This window comes from Thermobia domestica, chromosome 2, assembly GCF_964235325.1.
Source record: "Thermobia domestica chromosome 2, izTheDome1.hap1.1, whole genome shotgun sequence".
Classification (NCBI taxonomy): Eukaryota; Metazoa; Arthropoda; class Insecta; order Zygentoma; family Lepismatidae; genus Thermobia; species Thermobia domestica.
This window is the reverse complement of record NC_137455.1, coordinates 245,162,932-245,179,332: the sequence shown is the minus strand read 5'-3', so window position 1 is coordinate 245,179,332 and position 16,401 is coordinate 245,162,932. Positions and strand designations below refer to the sequence as shown.

Genomic DNA, 16,401 nt, shown 5'->3' with positions numbered 1-16,401 from the left:
TTGTATGTAACTTGGATTTGAAAAAAATATAATATGGAACATTTACAGGTATGGAGAAGAAAATTATTTTTGAAAAAATTGATAAAACGGTAACCTGGAAGAGAAAGACTGAATTAGAATAGTAAACAATTGGAAATTAATGTAAATACTTACCGAACAAAAGTGGTATCCACGAGTAATGAGTCAATAAGCCTAGATAGTAGGAAAATCCTAGACATCCTAGAGTCAGAGTAGCCATTAGTGTAACGGAAAGGTTTAACCGAACGAAAGGAAACACGCGTGCAGTAGAACGAAAACACCCTGTACTTCAGTTATGTAAAAGGAGAGTTAAGTATAGTAATAGTAAAAGCCTAGTCTATCATATATGAGGCTAGATAACATCAATATAGTAATAACTAGGATTAATATCAATCAAAACATCAATGAGACAACTAGCTGAAAGCTACTAGAACAGCAAGAATAAAAATTAAAAGTCTATTAAAATAGTAATAGAGCTAGATAAGAGATAAAATAGAGAATAAGAATAGATAAAAGAAGTATAAATATATAGAAAGTAAGCTTACTAGTGAAAATAAATAAGTTGTAGAAAGTATGTAAAAAATTGAAAATAGAGAAATACCGAGAAGAAAAATACTAAAATTAGTTGTTAAAAGAGTGATTAATAATCCATAAAATAGTCAGAATAGGATTTATACGTATTGCATCTTGTCTAAAATATTCAATGTTTGTAGGAAAATAATGTATTTTAGATCAAGTTTGTTTTCTAAATTCAAAGTTTTTTATTAAAAAAAGAAGTGAAAATTAAAAATAATTAAGAATCGATATAGTAATATATTGGCATATTGAAATTTATGAATAAAAAGTAAAGTATTCATTATATGACATATTAGATGTATAAGTTTATATTTATATAGAAAGCAAGACAGATGTTGGTTGCCCCGATGCATAAAATAGAATGGCTTGGAAACATTGCCTGTATCACTCACAGCGTGAGCGCGGAGACCGTAAAACCCCTCCAGACCTCAAGGAGAAGGAACTTACCACAACCAAGATGGAAGCTTGCTATAAGCCACTCTCACATACAATGAATACAGCATTTTCATACAATTTACGATGCATTATGTATTAATTTTGACCTAATAAAGGATTGTAATGATATAGAAAGATAGAAGAAAGATTAATACACGGATTAGTACATAAATATATGCATATAATTAGTTAAAAAGCGTAGTTAATTACGTAAATAGGAGCACTAATTGGTCTCGGTAGTACGGCTTTAAAAAAAAGTAAAATAAGAGAGGAGAAAAACGAGAAGTAATATGTAATAAAAGTGATTTCTAGCACTAAGATAGATTACATAAAAGTAGAAAAATAGTTCATTGCAAGGAAATATACATCCTTTGTGCATTAAAAGAAGCAATGGAAAAATAAAAGAACAGAACAAGTAGGCCTATGATCAACACAATGTAAGATTTTACTAATGGTAACCATAGACACAAATATAGAAACGTACTAGCTTAGAATGGATAAGATAGACGAAAATAGATGAAAATAGAGTCTCACACCTAGTTATATTATATTTTGCAGAATTATGGAAAAGAAGACAGTGGTGTTATTAGTAGTTTTAATAACCTTAGGAATATTAGTAGGGTTGGTACAAATACTTACTGCATATTTAATATATAGATCACAGAAAATAGATAAAAAGAGATGAAAGATTACTGGTAGTGTTCACATAGAGAACACCAACACAGCCTACGAAGAACCTAGGTAAAATACACACTACGCAAGTACTGACATTTACAGTAATTCACAAACACAACACTGAAAAACACTGGGGAAGAAACACTCCAGATCACAGTGGTGAAATGGTGGAAATAGCACGGGAAAACACAAATATAAGGGCTGCACATGTGTTAACGGACACTGTCGAAATCCAGGGCGTTGCTGATAATAACACGAATCTTGAAGGTGTCGATATTAAAAATAACACAAGAACCGAACAATCCTAAAGTTTATTTCACACCATGAGATATCTTTATTATTTAAAAACTTATAAATTTTGGAGAAAATAACGACAGAGTGAAATTCACGGGTTATAACGCACATCGAGAGGAAGCGACTGAGGAAGACACGTAAAAGATTTTTAAGTTCAAGTACCAAGGACAACTAAAAATTTCAGAATCACCATTCTGCGGCATGAGTTGAAATCATAGTTGCTATCCTCAGAATTCAAATTTGTAATAATTAGTAAAGTGAATAATTAGTGTTTTTATTTTAAGCCTTTTTCTAGCATGCTATAAAATGCAATAATGTAAAAAGGACGCTACCATTGAAGCATGAAAGTGCGCAAATCCATCCTGGATATGTGAATGATGTTTAAGTGCGTGAATTAATGACGAAATAAATTGGTGAGCAAGACACAGAGACTTGCAACAAAATTGTTAGATTCAGAAACTATGCAGTGAACTTTGATACCATAACGAATGGAAAGTACTGTGAAGAGATATAAAAATACATGTATATAATTTTGTTGACTGCACTGAGTAGTAAGTAGTGCAATATAAAAAACGCTAGATGGCATAAGACTACATTTTATCATTGAGACTCATGCCATAAACTTTTCGAAAAAATATATATATACAATATATATTATATATATATATATATATATATATATATATATTTAATTAAATTTAAAATATGTTTTATATAAAACAAAGTATAATATGGGTATAACGATATATATATAGGTGATGGAAATTATGTATGATTTTAAAATATTGTTTCTAGTATAAAACATATTATTTTGTATTAAATGTTAAATCGATTTCTATGCAGAAATCTAGTCGAGAACGAAGTTCCCTTGTTTTGAAGGAAGGGCATGTAGAGGTATATTGATTTTAAGATTTTATTTTTGGTAATGGAGATAAAGATTTATTAGCGTTAAAGTTAAAAAGATTAAAAATAGTGTGATTATGTCATATTGACACGTGCGTTTCTTTGTTTATGTAAGTTGCTACACATGGCTGTATTTATGTTGTGTTATTATTGAAATCCAGGCGAGACGCTAACTCGTCGGATTATGTAAAGATGTAAATCAAGAACTGTAATATCATCAATGTGTAATCTAGTTTTTGTTAACATTGACACAATTTGAATGTGGCACAATATTTAGATCTGCAGAGGTTGTTAGTCTGGGAATTTGGTCACGATGTAATACGGGTTGAAACCAATGTTTCAACAATAGCTGAGGTAAACACAATTGAACAATATGGCCAATTCCAGCGTCTGGAACGGAGAACAAAAACCTCGTGTTGGAGAGAATCGGGGGCAGATGATCAGACAATCAGATCAGATCAGATCAGACGACGAGACGACCAGAGGTCATCAAAGGCGATTAGTGGGAGACCAGTAGAGACCACAAGTAGATCAGGGTTTGATCTACACTACATCTGAGTACAACTACATTCCGCTAGTAATGTTTGGTCTTTAGTTGGCGAACTGTTGGAAACCAAGCACAGACATCAACCTTGTCTAGGAGAGATCCAGAGATGAGGAGTACGGAATCATCAGACCAGACAGTCACAGCAGAACCCAGGTATGTGCACCTCAGCTATGTGTTTTGATCGTGAGCTAAGTTTCAGACATTTAGCGATTTGTGATCTGAATCATTAGGCCACATTCACACAGAACAAACACACAGATACTATCACATTAGTTAGGCAAATACATCAATGAAACGAATTATAGAGTTTATTATAAATTTCCTCTCACTCGAACATTATATATATATATATAGGTAGGTAGGTAGGTAGATAGATAGATTGTTGCCTGAATTATTGTGTATATGAAATAATCTAACGAATTGCTACCTATACACAACCGCTAAGTGGTTTAATATAATTGTTACTCAAATTGTATTTTTGGTGTTTACGTGAATTTGATCTTCCGATTAGAACATACATACTTGTTTATTATTATCGTTGGCACATTCTACGAAAGCAATATTACACTCTAAACAAAATATTGATATTTTCGAAATAACCTTAACAGCAAACTTCCACTTGATATTATATTATCGATTGATTAAAATCATATGACAAAATTGTACTGTTAACATGGAACAAAGGAAATCAATAGGTTAAAAGATAAATAACATAACGCCTTTTAAAAATTTGGTAACTAAATGGCATTTGACAATAGTATCACAACATTCATCAATGTTTGTATTACTTGCGAAATTAGATGATAAAGTCACAGTGGCATACATAATAATAAATAATCACATTAATATCCTGATAAGAAAATGGAGATGTTTATGGGTTATAATAGCAATATTGAATAGTTCATAGTACATATTGCTATTTGTAATTCTTATTTACTCTACAAACGCACTTTATTCACTCGTTTCTTCATTTAGTTCCTGGTGATAGACTCGATCAATTGTGCAATATTGGGGGCGCGGTGGCTCAATGGTAGAGCGTTCACCTCCGGTGCTTGGGGCCCTGGTTCGATCCCAGCTCGCGCCGTGTGGACTTTGTGGTGGACAAACACCGTGCTCGTGGGTTTCCTCGGGGTTTTCCCGTTTCCTCCCACTTTCTTCATTCCACCATTTCACCCATCTCTCATTATCACCGTTTCCTTTAGCCTAACCGGCATAATCGTGGGACGTTAAACTTAAAGATTTCATTCATCATTACTACTTATTTTTATACTTTATAACTTTCGTCATATTTATATAATTTTTACTCGTTTAAACTACTTCTTAAGACGCTTTTCATCTTGGAATGGGACTCCACTACTGGAAAAATATGATCTTATCCTTAAAATGGGTCTGCAGTCAATTTTAAACTGCTCCTTGAGTGACGACTCTTGGATGGTAGCATCCTTACCTGTTGGATTAGGAGGTCTTGGTATTCGACGAACTGTTGATATGGCAATTCCTACCTTTTTAGCGTCCTAGCACGGATCTTTTCGTTTAATCGAGGCTCTCCTTCCAAAAGGTTACCACCTGGACCCAGATGAAATAGTTCTAGAAGGCTCAAGTAAATGGATAAATATAACAGTTACGGACCTTCCAGAAATCAGCCAAAGAGGGTTTCAGGCATCTTGGTACCCATCAATAGCAGCACATTTTCATGAACTTCTTTTACAATCCGTTGCTGTTCCAGAGGATAAAGCTAAACTTCTTGCTGCGCTATCCCTCCATGCTGGGGCATGGTTAAATGCGTTACCTTCCCCCCAGTTAGGTCTTCACATGTCTAATGAAACCTTTCGAATCGCAGAAGCCTTAAGACTAGGTTCAGATGTTTGTCAGCCACATCGCTGTCCAGCTTGCGGTGATCAAGTTAGCCAACGCGGCCTGCATGACCTCTCATGCATGAAGAGCATTGGCAGAAACACCAGACATTCATCTGTTAATGACATCATTTTGCGAGCCCTCACAACGGCAGGAATACCTTGCATCCGTGAACCGTCAGGCTGTTGTCGTTCTGGTGGTAAACGACCTGACGGCGTGACATTAATACCTTGGATGAGAGACAAATCATTAGTATGGGATTTTACATGTTCGGATACATTTGCCCATTCAAGCCTCCCATTGACTGTTATGAATGCTGGAGAACTTGCTAGACGTAGAGAGGCGGAAAAGGAAAGGAAATACAACAATCTCCTAAACAAATTTATTTTTGCTCCAATAGCCATCGAGACCAGTGGGGCATGGGGTTCTAGAAACCTTGATTTTATCAGAGAGGTAGGCAGAGTATGTCTATTGATTCTGGAGATGTTCGTTCAGCACCCTTTTTAATACAACGTATATCCATTGCGGTCCAACGTTGCAACGTTTCGTCAGTTTTTGGTACGTTGCCGTCTGGAAGGGAACTGGAGGAGATATTTCTTCTCTAGTAAAGCGGGGCAAAAGGCCGCACTTAATGTTCAGCGTGCTATTGCTGATATACCAAAAACGATATTGAGATGATCCATACCAGTTAACAAACCTTATTTTTTGCCTATAAAACAGAGTGGGTAGATCTCTTGTATATGCAAACATTTATTTTATTGATATTTCTATATAGAAATTCTCAAACTAATTACATTATTTGTAAAAATATTCTTCTGATATATGTACACATGGTTTCTATTGATTGTAATTAATATTTTAAATAAGTATACATATAAATTCAATAAATATGTCAATATGTAAATTGTAAATATGTAAATATTTGAAGTATTGTAAATATGTAAAAATTCGAAGCATACACTTGAAATATCACAATTGTAAATACACGAATAAAAAACAACAATAATAGAAAATATGTAAATATACGTTTGGAAATTTTTACTCTATTTTATATAACGCTTACGCACGCTTACATACATCATTGCAGCACGAGATTACTGATTTTACTTAGTACATATTTTACAGACGATCAGAAAGAATTAGCCAGTGGTCATAAGATGCCAAACAGATGAAAATATAAGTAGTGCATACTACGATTGCTGCTATCTTACCCACATAAACATTTTTGCGTGCATGATAGCACGTATATCACCGCACGTACATTATTAAAGTATGCCATAAACTACGCCAGTTCCTGAATTTTGGTAGATATTAATTTTTTTAGCATGAACATATTGCCGTGACGTTGATTGCAACAAGTAATGCCAAATTGAAACTTATACTGCAAATTTGGTTGATAATTAAGTGTTAACTATTAATCTTCATTTTGAGTTGAGTTGATTTTGAGTTTAACGTCCCGTTCAGCAGCGAGGCTATATGAGACGTGGACCTACTGATTAACGTGGAATCCGAACCACATGAGCTCCCGCCGGAAATCGAACCGGGGTAATCTTCATTTTGAGTGGCTAACGAATTATGAGGGGGAAAGGTTTTCACCCTCCGAACCCGTTCTTCTAGTGAACTTGCATTTTAATAGCAATCTTCTTTCCAAAATCTAAATTGAAATGTATATAGGAAAAGTAATAATACCTTACGTTCAAGGGCACCCATGTTGTGGTTTGCAAGAAGGGGCAAGTATAAGCAACGTTTCAAATATAATTTCAAATCTTGCTGTAACTAATGTAAAAATTCTATTAAAACTAACTAACTCTATGGTCTATGGAACCCGGAGGTTCAGTGCCGCGTTCACAAAAGCTCTCCACTGACTTCTATTCTTAGCTAATTCCATCCAGTTTCTACTTTGTATTCCTATCTCTGCGAGATCCATCTTAATATTGTCCTCCCATCTGCGCCTAGGTCTACCTAATGGTCGTTTTCCTATGGGTCTACCAGTCAAGACTTTGAAAGCGTTTCTACTTTCTTCCATTCTACCTACATGACCTGCCCACCTAAGCCTCCTAGACTTGACGACCCTAACAATGTTGGGTAAACCGTATAAACTATGTAGTTCCTCGTTATGAAGCTTCCGCCATTCCCCATTCTCGTTCCTCTTGGGTCCGAATATTCTTCTCAGGATCCTGTTCTCAAATACTTTCAGTCTATGTTCTTCCCTCAGAGTAAGCGACCATGTTTCACAACCATACAGAACAACAGGCATGATTATCGTTTTATATATTTTAAGCTTCAAATTCCTCGACAGAATTCGCGACGACAAGAGATTTTGAACCGAATAGTAACACGAATTCCCTGCTTTTAGTCGACATTTAATTTCTTCGTGAATATGATTTTCGTCTGTTAATATGGATCCTAAATATTTGAAAGTATCCACTTTATCAAAAGCATTATTTAATATTTTAACGCCTCCACAATTTGCCGTATTACGGTCCCGACGCACTTCCATGTATTTAGTTTTCTCTGCATTTACTTCTAAACCCATGTCCCTGAAAGCGTTTAATAAGATCTCTGCATTTATTTCTACTGTTCTCCTATCGTTCCCTATTAAATTTACATCATCAGCATATGCCATAACCTGGTGAATGCCGTTCAACTCTAGGCCCTGGTTGCTATCTTTGATTTTCCTTATGGCGTATTCCAGCACAAAGTTAAATAATAATGGCGACAACGCATCTGCTTGTTTTAGGCCATTTTCGACGTGGAAGCTCGTGGACAAAAATTTTCCTACCCGGACTTTACTTTGGGATTCACTTAAACATATCTTAATTAATCTAATTAGCTTCTCGGTATTCCAAGTTCTGTAAGAACGTTGTATAATGTTTCTCTCCTAACCGAGTCGTAAGCCTTTCTAAAATCAATAAATAGTTGATGTACCGGGGTATTGTATTCCCACTTCTTTTCGAGTATTTGGCGAATGGTCAATATTTGGTCGATAGTTGATCGATTTCGTCTAAATCCGCACTGATAATCTCCAATAATTTCATCTGCGTATGGGGTCAATCTTGCTAACAGAATATTTGAAAGGATTTTATAGGATGTTGACAGAAGAGAAATCCCTCGATAATTATTACAGTCAGTTTTGTCGCCTTTCTTGTGAATTGGAACAATGATTGATTCTTTCCACTCTTGTGGCAATTCTTCCTTGTTCCAGATAAGGAGAATGAGTTTGTGTATCTTGTTCCACAATTTTTCGCCTCCAGCTAAAATTAACTCAGCCGGAATTTCATCTACACCCGGAGATTTGTGTTTCTTCAATTTCTTTATAGCGGCTTCCACTTCTATTCGATTGGGTTCTGGAATATACGGTTCTGCGGTGTGTATCTCCTTTTCTCCACGCACATTAGTTTTTGGCTGCGTGTTCAGCAAATCGTCAAAGAAATCTTTCCATCTATTTAAGAGGCTATCCGTATCGGTGAGAACTGTTCCGTCAGATTTCTTTAATATATAAGCACGAGGTTGATAGCCTTTCTTAAATTCGCTGATCCCCTTATACATGTCCCGAATATTTTTATTTTTACTATTATCTTCAAGTTCCTTAATTTTAGCTTTCAAAAAATCCCGTTTCTTTGTTCTAAAAGTTTTGGAAGTTTCCCGCCTGATATCTGCGAAATTTTGTGTAGTTGTTTCATTCGGATTTTGTAGCCACCGTAATTTTGCCTGTTTTCTCTTCCCTGCTAGTTTAATGCATTCTTGGTCGAACCATGGTATATTCCTATGTATTTCCGCGTGTCCCAATTTTTCTATTGCTGAACTTTTAATGCTATCTCTAATTTCAATCCAAGTATCCTCAACACTAGTGCACTCCGAGTCTTCTAAAACCGCGAATCTATTCGAAACTTCAATCTGGTATTCCTCTCTTACCTGGCTCTCTTCTAATTTCTTTAAATTAAATCTCTCCGTTTTCAGACATTGAATATTACCTTTATTCAACGATAATCTCTCCCGTATTATCGCTACTACCAGGTAGTGATCAGTGTCACAATCAGCCCCTCTAAACGACCGGACGTCAATTATGCTAGATTGTCTTCTTCTATCTACTAAAACTGTAGGTCTAGTTCCTGGAGGTCTAGTTTGCTAGTACTGTTATTAACCGCCATTTTGAATCCTGATATTTCCTTTGTATACAATTACAATGTCATCCTGTTCGAGATGCAACTTGAAAATAAATCGTTATGATGATGCACTACAGTGCTCAAAAAAGAACTGTAATAAACTGTTTCATATATCGTGTTATAATATGTCGGTGGAAATATATACTGATCTGAAACAATCAGGTATCATTAGAGAATGGCTTTGTAATGAGTGCAAAAATTATGTTATAACCGAAAATACTGAGGCTACATCTGTCAATAATGCAGCCTTAATTGGAGCTCAAGTTCCCTCTGTTTCAAAATCAACTAATAATCCTACTAAAATTGCAGACATAGCAATAAAACTCGATGAATTGTGTGATCAGATTGCACATCTTACAACCAGTGTTCAGTTCATGTCCAATAAATATGATGAATTGCTAAAAAAGTTTGAAGGAGAGGTGACGGAAAATATTAAACGGGACAAAGAAATCACAAAACTAAAAGCGGAAAATGTAATGTTGAAAAATCAAATAGAACAACAGGCCATGGAGTTGAATGATCTTAACCAATACGGGCGTAACAGAAACATTGAAATTCATGGAATTCAAGAGCGCGTTGGTGAGAACTTAAAGGATATAGTAATTGATTTGGCAGGGAAATTACGACTAAATTGTCAGGAACAAGATATTGATGTTGTACATCGAATATCAAATGGTAGTGGTAAAAATAAGAGGAAAGCAATAATTGTACAGTTCAAGACACGATCTGTGAGGGATAGTTGGCTAGGTAAAAGAAATTCAGGATTAGTTAGTAACAACGTAGTTTCTGGAAGTGATGATCAAAAGATTTTTATAAATGTTAACTTATCCCCTAGAAATAGGCAACTTTTCTGGAAAACGCGAAACGCGGCAAGAAATACTCAACACAAGTACTGCTGGGTTAATGCTAACGGCCAAATTTTAATTAGAAAAAATGAAAATAGTCCGGTAATGGTTGTAAAATCTGAGCAAGACATACCAGGTTTTCGTAATTCTGTCAATGAAGGAACCAACGATTTATTTATTAAGTAATTGGTAAATTTGGATATTGCTGAAAAGATATGAAGTCAGCCGCATTTGTATTCAAAGGATAAATATGATTGTATGAGTCAAAAATCATTACACTGGATATAATAATGAGTTCAGTAACTACTTTGAAAATAGTTTACAATAATATTGATTATTTATGTTACAAATTGTTTCGGAATAATGTCAGTAGTTAATAGCACATTTCATATCTTTTATCAAAATGTTAACGGTTTAAAAACCAAAGTTAATGAATTTTATTTGAGCTCAATTACGTATGATTTTGACTGTGTGGCTATTACTGAGTCCTGGCTAAAAAATGAAATATTTAGTTCTGAATTATTTGATGAAAGATATCAAATTTTCAGGAAGGATAGAAATTTTGAACGTTGTGGAATGCGTGATGGGGGAGGTCTGGTCTTGGCCATTAAAAATAAATATACTTCAGAGAGAATAAGTAAATTTGAGTTACCGGACTATGAAGATTTGTGGGTTAGAATAGAAATATCAGGATCAAAATATATATACATTTGTGTAATATATTTTCCTCCATACAGTAAAGAGGAACATTATTTGGAATTTTTTAAGAACATTGAAAGATTCAAAGAATTATCACTATCCCAAAATGTTTTAATAATAGGTGATTTCAATCTTGGACTGCTAACAGAATATATGAATGGAAATTATTCTGTAACATTAAGTACTTTAGAAATTAATGTGTTGCATAAATTAAACTTTTTAAATTTTTCACAGTTGAATTCTGTTAAAAATGTTAACGGAAGAATTTTGGATGTTGTGTTCAGTAATTCACCCAATATTGAAGTGTTTGAATCTGACGTTTACTTTGTTCAACAAGATAGACATCACCCCTGCTTGAATATTAGTATTCAATTCCTAAAAAGTTGCAAAATATATAGGGAGCTTGGTGATGCGGTTTATGATTTTAAGAAATGTGATTTTCTAAAGTTATATCAGCTTTTGAAGATTAAAAAATGGGATTCGTTGTATGTAATTAAAGATGTAGATGAAGGTGTTAATTACTTTTATTCTGAATTGTATAAAGTACTTGATGAAAGTGCACCTAAAAAGTCAAAGAGTAAGCATTTATACCCGCCTTGGTTTACTGCTGATATAATTAAAAACTTAAAGAAGAAAGATCGTCTTAGACGTGCATTTAACAATTCTAAACGCTATTCTGATTATATACGTTTTGTTGATATTAGGAAACAACTTAAGTCTAGTATTGAACTGGCTTATAAAAATTATAATCAGAAAATAGAAGAGAACATCATTAAAGAACCTAAGGTATTCTGGAGATATGTAAATAGTAGAAGATGTCCAAATTCGACTAAGAAACATTCTGTTCTTGAGTACAACAACGATAAAATTATCGATAATAAATTAAAATGTGAAGCCTTTGCCACACATTTTCAATCCGTTTATAGTTCAGAACGACCTAATATAGATTTATCTGAAATATACTCAATTACAACACCTTCATCTGCAGATATAATGGTTTTAGATAAGATATATGAATTTGAAGTTGAAGCAGCAATAAATAAAATAAAAAGTAAAACATCATTTGATCATGATAGTATACCATCTTATATTTTTAAGGGCTGTAAAGAATTCCTCATCAAACCATTGACTTATTTGTTCAATTTGTCTTTGCATCAAGGAAAATTTCCAGCAAAATTTAAAATTTCAGCGGTATGCCCAGTTCCTAAAGTTAATCCAGTAAGATTGATAGAAGATCATAGACCAATTAATCTGATACCTTCTCCTGCTAAAATATTTGAAGCAGTTATTTATAAACATCTATTAAATCATGTTTCTAGATATTTGTCTAACTCTCAATATGGCTTTAGGTGTAATCGATCAACTACTTCAAATTTATTGGTTATGAATCAAGTAATTAATGACTCTTTCAGTAGAGGGACACAAGTAGATGTAATATATACAGACTTTAAACGAGCTTTCGACTTAGTTGACCATGGTGTACTTCTTAGAAAGCTGAGAATGTTTGGTATATCGAGGGATTTAATTAAATTGTTTTATTCATATTTAACTGAAAGAATGCAATATGTAATCTTTAATAATATCAAATCTAAACAATATTCAGTATATTCAGGGGTACCTCAAGGATCAAATTTAGGTCCTTTACTTTTTCTGATAATGATTAATGATCTACCAGAAGCTTTTAAACATACATCATGCCTGATATTTGCAGACGACACCAAATTATATAATGAAATCCAAACAGAGAGGGATTGTAATGCATTGCAGTCGGATATAAATAGACTAAGTGAGTGGTGTATGAAAAACAAATTCCAACTGAATATTTCTAAATGTTATGTAATGACTTATACATTCAACAAAAAACAAATATTGTTTGAATATATTATAGGAAATCAGAGGTTAAAAAGAAAGGAAATTATAAGAGATCTAGGGGTATGGTTTGACATGAATTTGAAATTCAAACACCATATAAATATAATAACTAATGAAGCTTTTAAAATGCTCGGTTTTATAAAAAGGTCAAGTTATTATTTTAAAAATACTAGAACTATATTATCGTTATATAATGCATTTGTACGATCAAAATTAGAATATGCATCTATAGTTTGGGCTCCTTTTTATCAGTGTCAAAAACAACAGATTGAGAAAGTTCAAAACAAATTATTGAAATATACTGCCTATAAAATATTTGGTATACAAACACAATATATTTCTTACGAAGTTCTTCTTAAAAAATTTAAATTGTTGTCACTAGAAAAAAGAAGGTTTATACAAATAGTGTTATATCTTAAAAAATTGATTGACAATAGGGAAGATAATATGTTTTTATTAGGTAGATTACCTTTTTATATTCCTCGACAAAATCTAAGAGGAAGAAATACTTTTTACATGCCTCATAATAGAATAAGTACTAACAAAAATTCTCCACTGTATAAATTATGTGATGCGGGTAATAGAATTGGGATTATGGGTTTAGATATCTTTCAGTATACATTTACGACTTTCAAGCAAAAGTGTTTTGAGATGCTAATTGATAAATTGTAGATTTGTTTTTGTATGTTATAACCTGAAGAAGGAAAAAAGGGTATACTTATTGTAATGTTCATGTTTAAACACTAGTTATATGTATGTTTGATGTTGCTCATCCTTTGATGATTGTATATAAAATTTTGTACTTCGTAATTGCCTTTGGGTGTTAAGTACAATAAAATATATTATTATTAAAAAACGTGATCAATTTGATTATGTGTTTTTCCGTCTGGTGATGTCCAAGTGTATTTATGAACGTCGCGATGTGGGAATTTTGTACTCTTCACGATTAGGTTTTTGGATGTTGCAAAAGTTCACGAGTCTAACACCGTTGTCATTACTTTCCTTATGCAAACTTTCGTTCTCTATAATCGGTTTGAAAATATCCTCTCGTCCTACCTTCGCATTGAAATCCCCTAATAGAATCTTCATATGGTATCTCGGGAGTTGGTCAAATATCCGTTCCACTTCTTCGTAAAAACTATCTTTTATATCGTCACCCTTATCTTCAGTTGGAGCATGTACATTTAAAACAATAATATCACACCACCGTCCCTTAAGAGTAATAAAAGAAAGTCTGTCAGTAACAAATTCAACCCGTTTAATTGCTGGTAATATTCGTTTGTGAACGAAAAACCCTGTTCCTAACTGGTGATTTTTATTTCCTTCCCCGTAAAAGAACGTAAAATTTCCGGAATTCTCAGATCCATTTCCTTCCCACCTAACTTCCTGAACTCCTACTAAGTCCATCCTGTATTTCTCTAACTCACTCGTTACAGATTTTAACGCGCCTGCCCTATAAAGACTTCTAATATTCCATGTTCCAAATCTCATGTCCATTTTCTTTTGCTGATGTCGTGCCAAGTTATCAGTCCTTGTCCGAGGCTTTTGTGAATGTTTCTGAACAAGTACCTTTTTTTACAGGATGAGGGTGTTAGCCTTACCCAAACCCCCAAGCTGGAGGACCACTCCTAGTCGTCTGTCCGCGACTGCTTATTCAGTATATTCGCAGCTAACCTCTATATCTAGAGGCCTTCTCCTCGATCCGCAACCTGAGGACGCGCCATGCCGTGATGACAGGAACCCACGTTACACGGTAAAAATTCTATTAGGTTTTCGATATTCCCAAGTACAATTTCCTCTTGGGGGGCGAGCGCCCCACCTTGCTCCCCTGATGGGCACCCTTGCTTACTTTGATTCTTTTCCTAATATTACATAATTGTGTTACTCCCTGGATAATATTCTTTCTTCTAACTAGTCCACAGGTAGTTTAAAATCTTCACTATGATGACTTTAAACGGTTTTTAACAGATTGAGCTGAGCGAAGCGAAGCTCTTATACTCGGGTTAGCCGTTTGGTTGTCCGCGAACTCCTCCTAGACCGTTTGGCCGATCTCAACCAAACTTAGCACGCTGATAGAGTGTGTCGTGCTGAGTGACAACATAGGTCGAAATCAAAAATCCGATGTACCATCGAGGAATAATCACCGAAAAACGCTTCCTCCTAGACCGTTTGGCCGATCTCAACCAAACTTAGCACGCTGATAGAGTATGTCGTGCTGAGTGAGAACATAGGTAGAAATCAAAAATCCGATGTACCATCGAGGAATAATCACCGAAAAACGCTTACTCCTAGACCGTTTGGCCGATCTCAACCAAACTTAGCACGCTGATAGAGTATGTCGTGCTGAGTGACAACATAGGTCGAAATCAAAAATCCGATGTACCATCGAGGAATAATCACCGAAAAACGCTTCCTCCTAGACCGTTTGGCCGATCTCAACAAAACTTAGCACGCCGATAGAGTATGTCGTGCTGAGTGACAACATACGTCGAAATCAAAAATCCGATGTACCATCGAGGAATAATCACCGAAAAACGCTTCCTGATTACGTAGTTTAAGCTCGCTCAGCTCATTTCATTGCAATCGGCTATATCCATTGCATTCCTATACCTTAATTAAATTATTGAGGTTATTTTTATCTATGTTATTTACGGTATATCTATGAAGGATGTTATAAAATAGAAGATCTGCCCATACTACAAAATCGTGAAGCCATACCTTGCCACATCTATCCCTGGTACAGCTTTGCCACACCTACTCTGCCCACTCCAAGCCACTAAGATCGCAATATTCCGAGCCAACAATCATGGCGGAAACGAAAGTAGCCAATCAGACGTGCCGGCTCAGTCGATGCTCGGTATGGGCAGATCCTCTATTTTATAACATCCTTGCTATCTATTCATTTTTTTTATAACAAAACTTCTTCTTCTTATTTTTGGTGTGCAAATTTATTCCATTTCGCTATATGCTTTTGCCGAGAAGATATATGAATAATAATATAGTAAATTTGAATACTACACAAGTAACAGCAAGAACAAAATGATCTCTACTGAGGTCATGAAATGACCGGCGCATTACACGTGACAAGTACGGAAATGGAAGCTGCATTTATGATATTTCAGGATATGTATTGGCGAACAGCTTTGTTCTATGGATAAGTACGATAGCGTGGTAAATCCAGGTTAGATTCCCGGCGGTAGCTCATGTGGTTCGGACCTTCGTTAAGTTGTAGGTCCACGTCTCATATAGCATTCTGTTAAAAAAAAGACGTTATACTCAAAATGAAATCAAATCAAATATGGGTAAAAAATTATATCTGGGGATCAGATATAATGTTCTGGAGATCAGGCAATTTTTTTTTTAACTGTTCTAACATATCACACTTCATCTGTCTTTCAAGTTACAGTTTCAAGCAAGGGTGAGTTGGAGAAGGGTCCCTTTTGAAAGGGTGACTTGGGTCCTCTTTTCTTCATAATATTCGACTACAAACTACGCAAAATTTCATGCAAATACTGTT

General features: G+C 34.6%; 1 protein-coding gene across 2 annotated transcripts in view; it reads right to left on the bottom strand.

The window, feature by feature from the left end:
• The window catches only part of LOC145678425 (alpha-1-inhibitor 3-like), a 2,648,409-nt gene that overhangs the window by 1,469,943 nt on the left and 1,162,065 nt on the right, over positions 1 to 16,401 (bottom strand). The gene's annotated exons all lie outside the window — the stretch shown is intronic.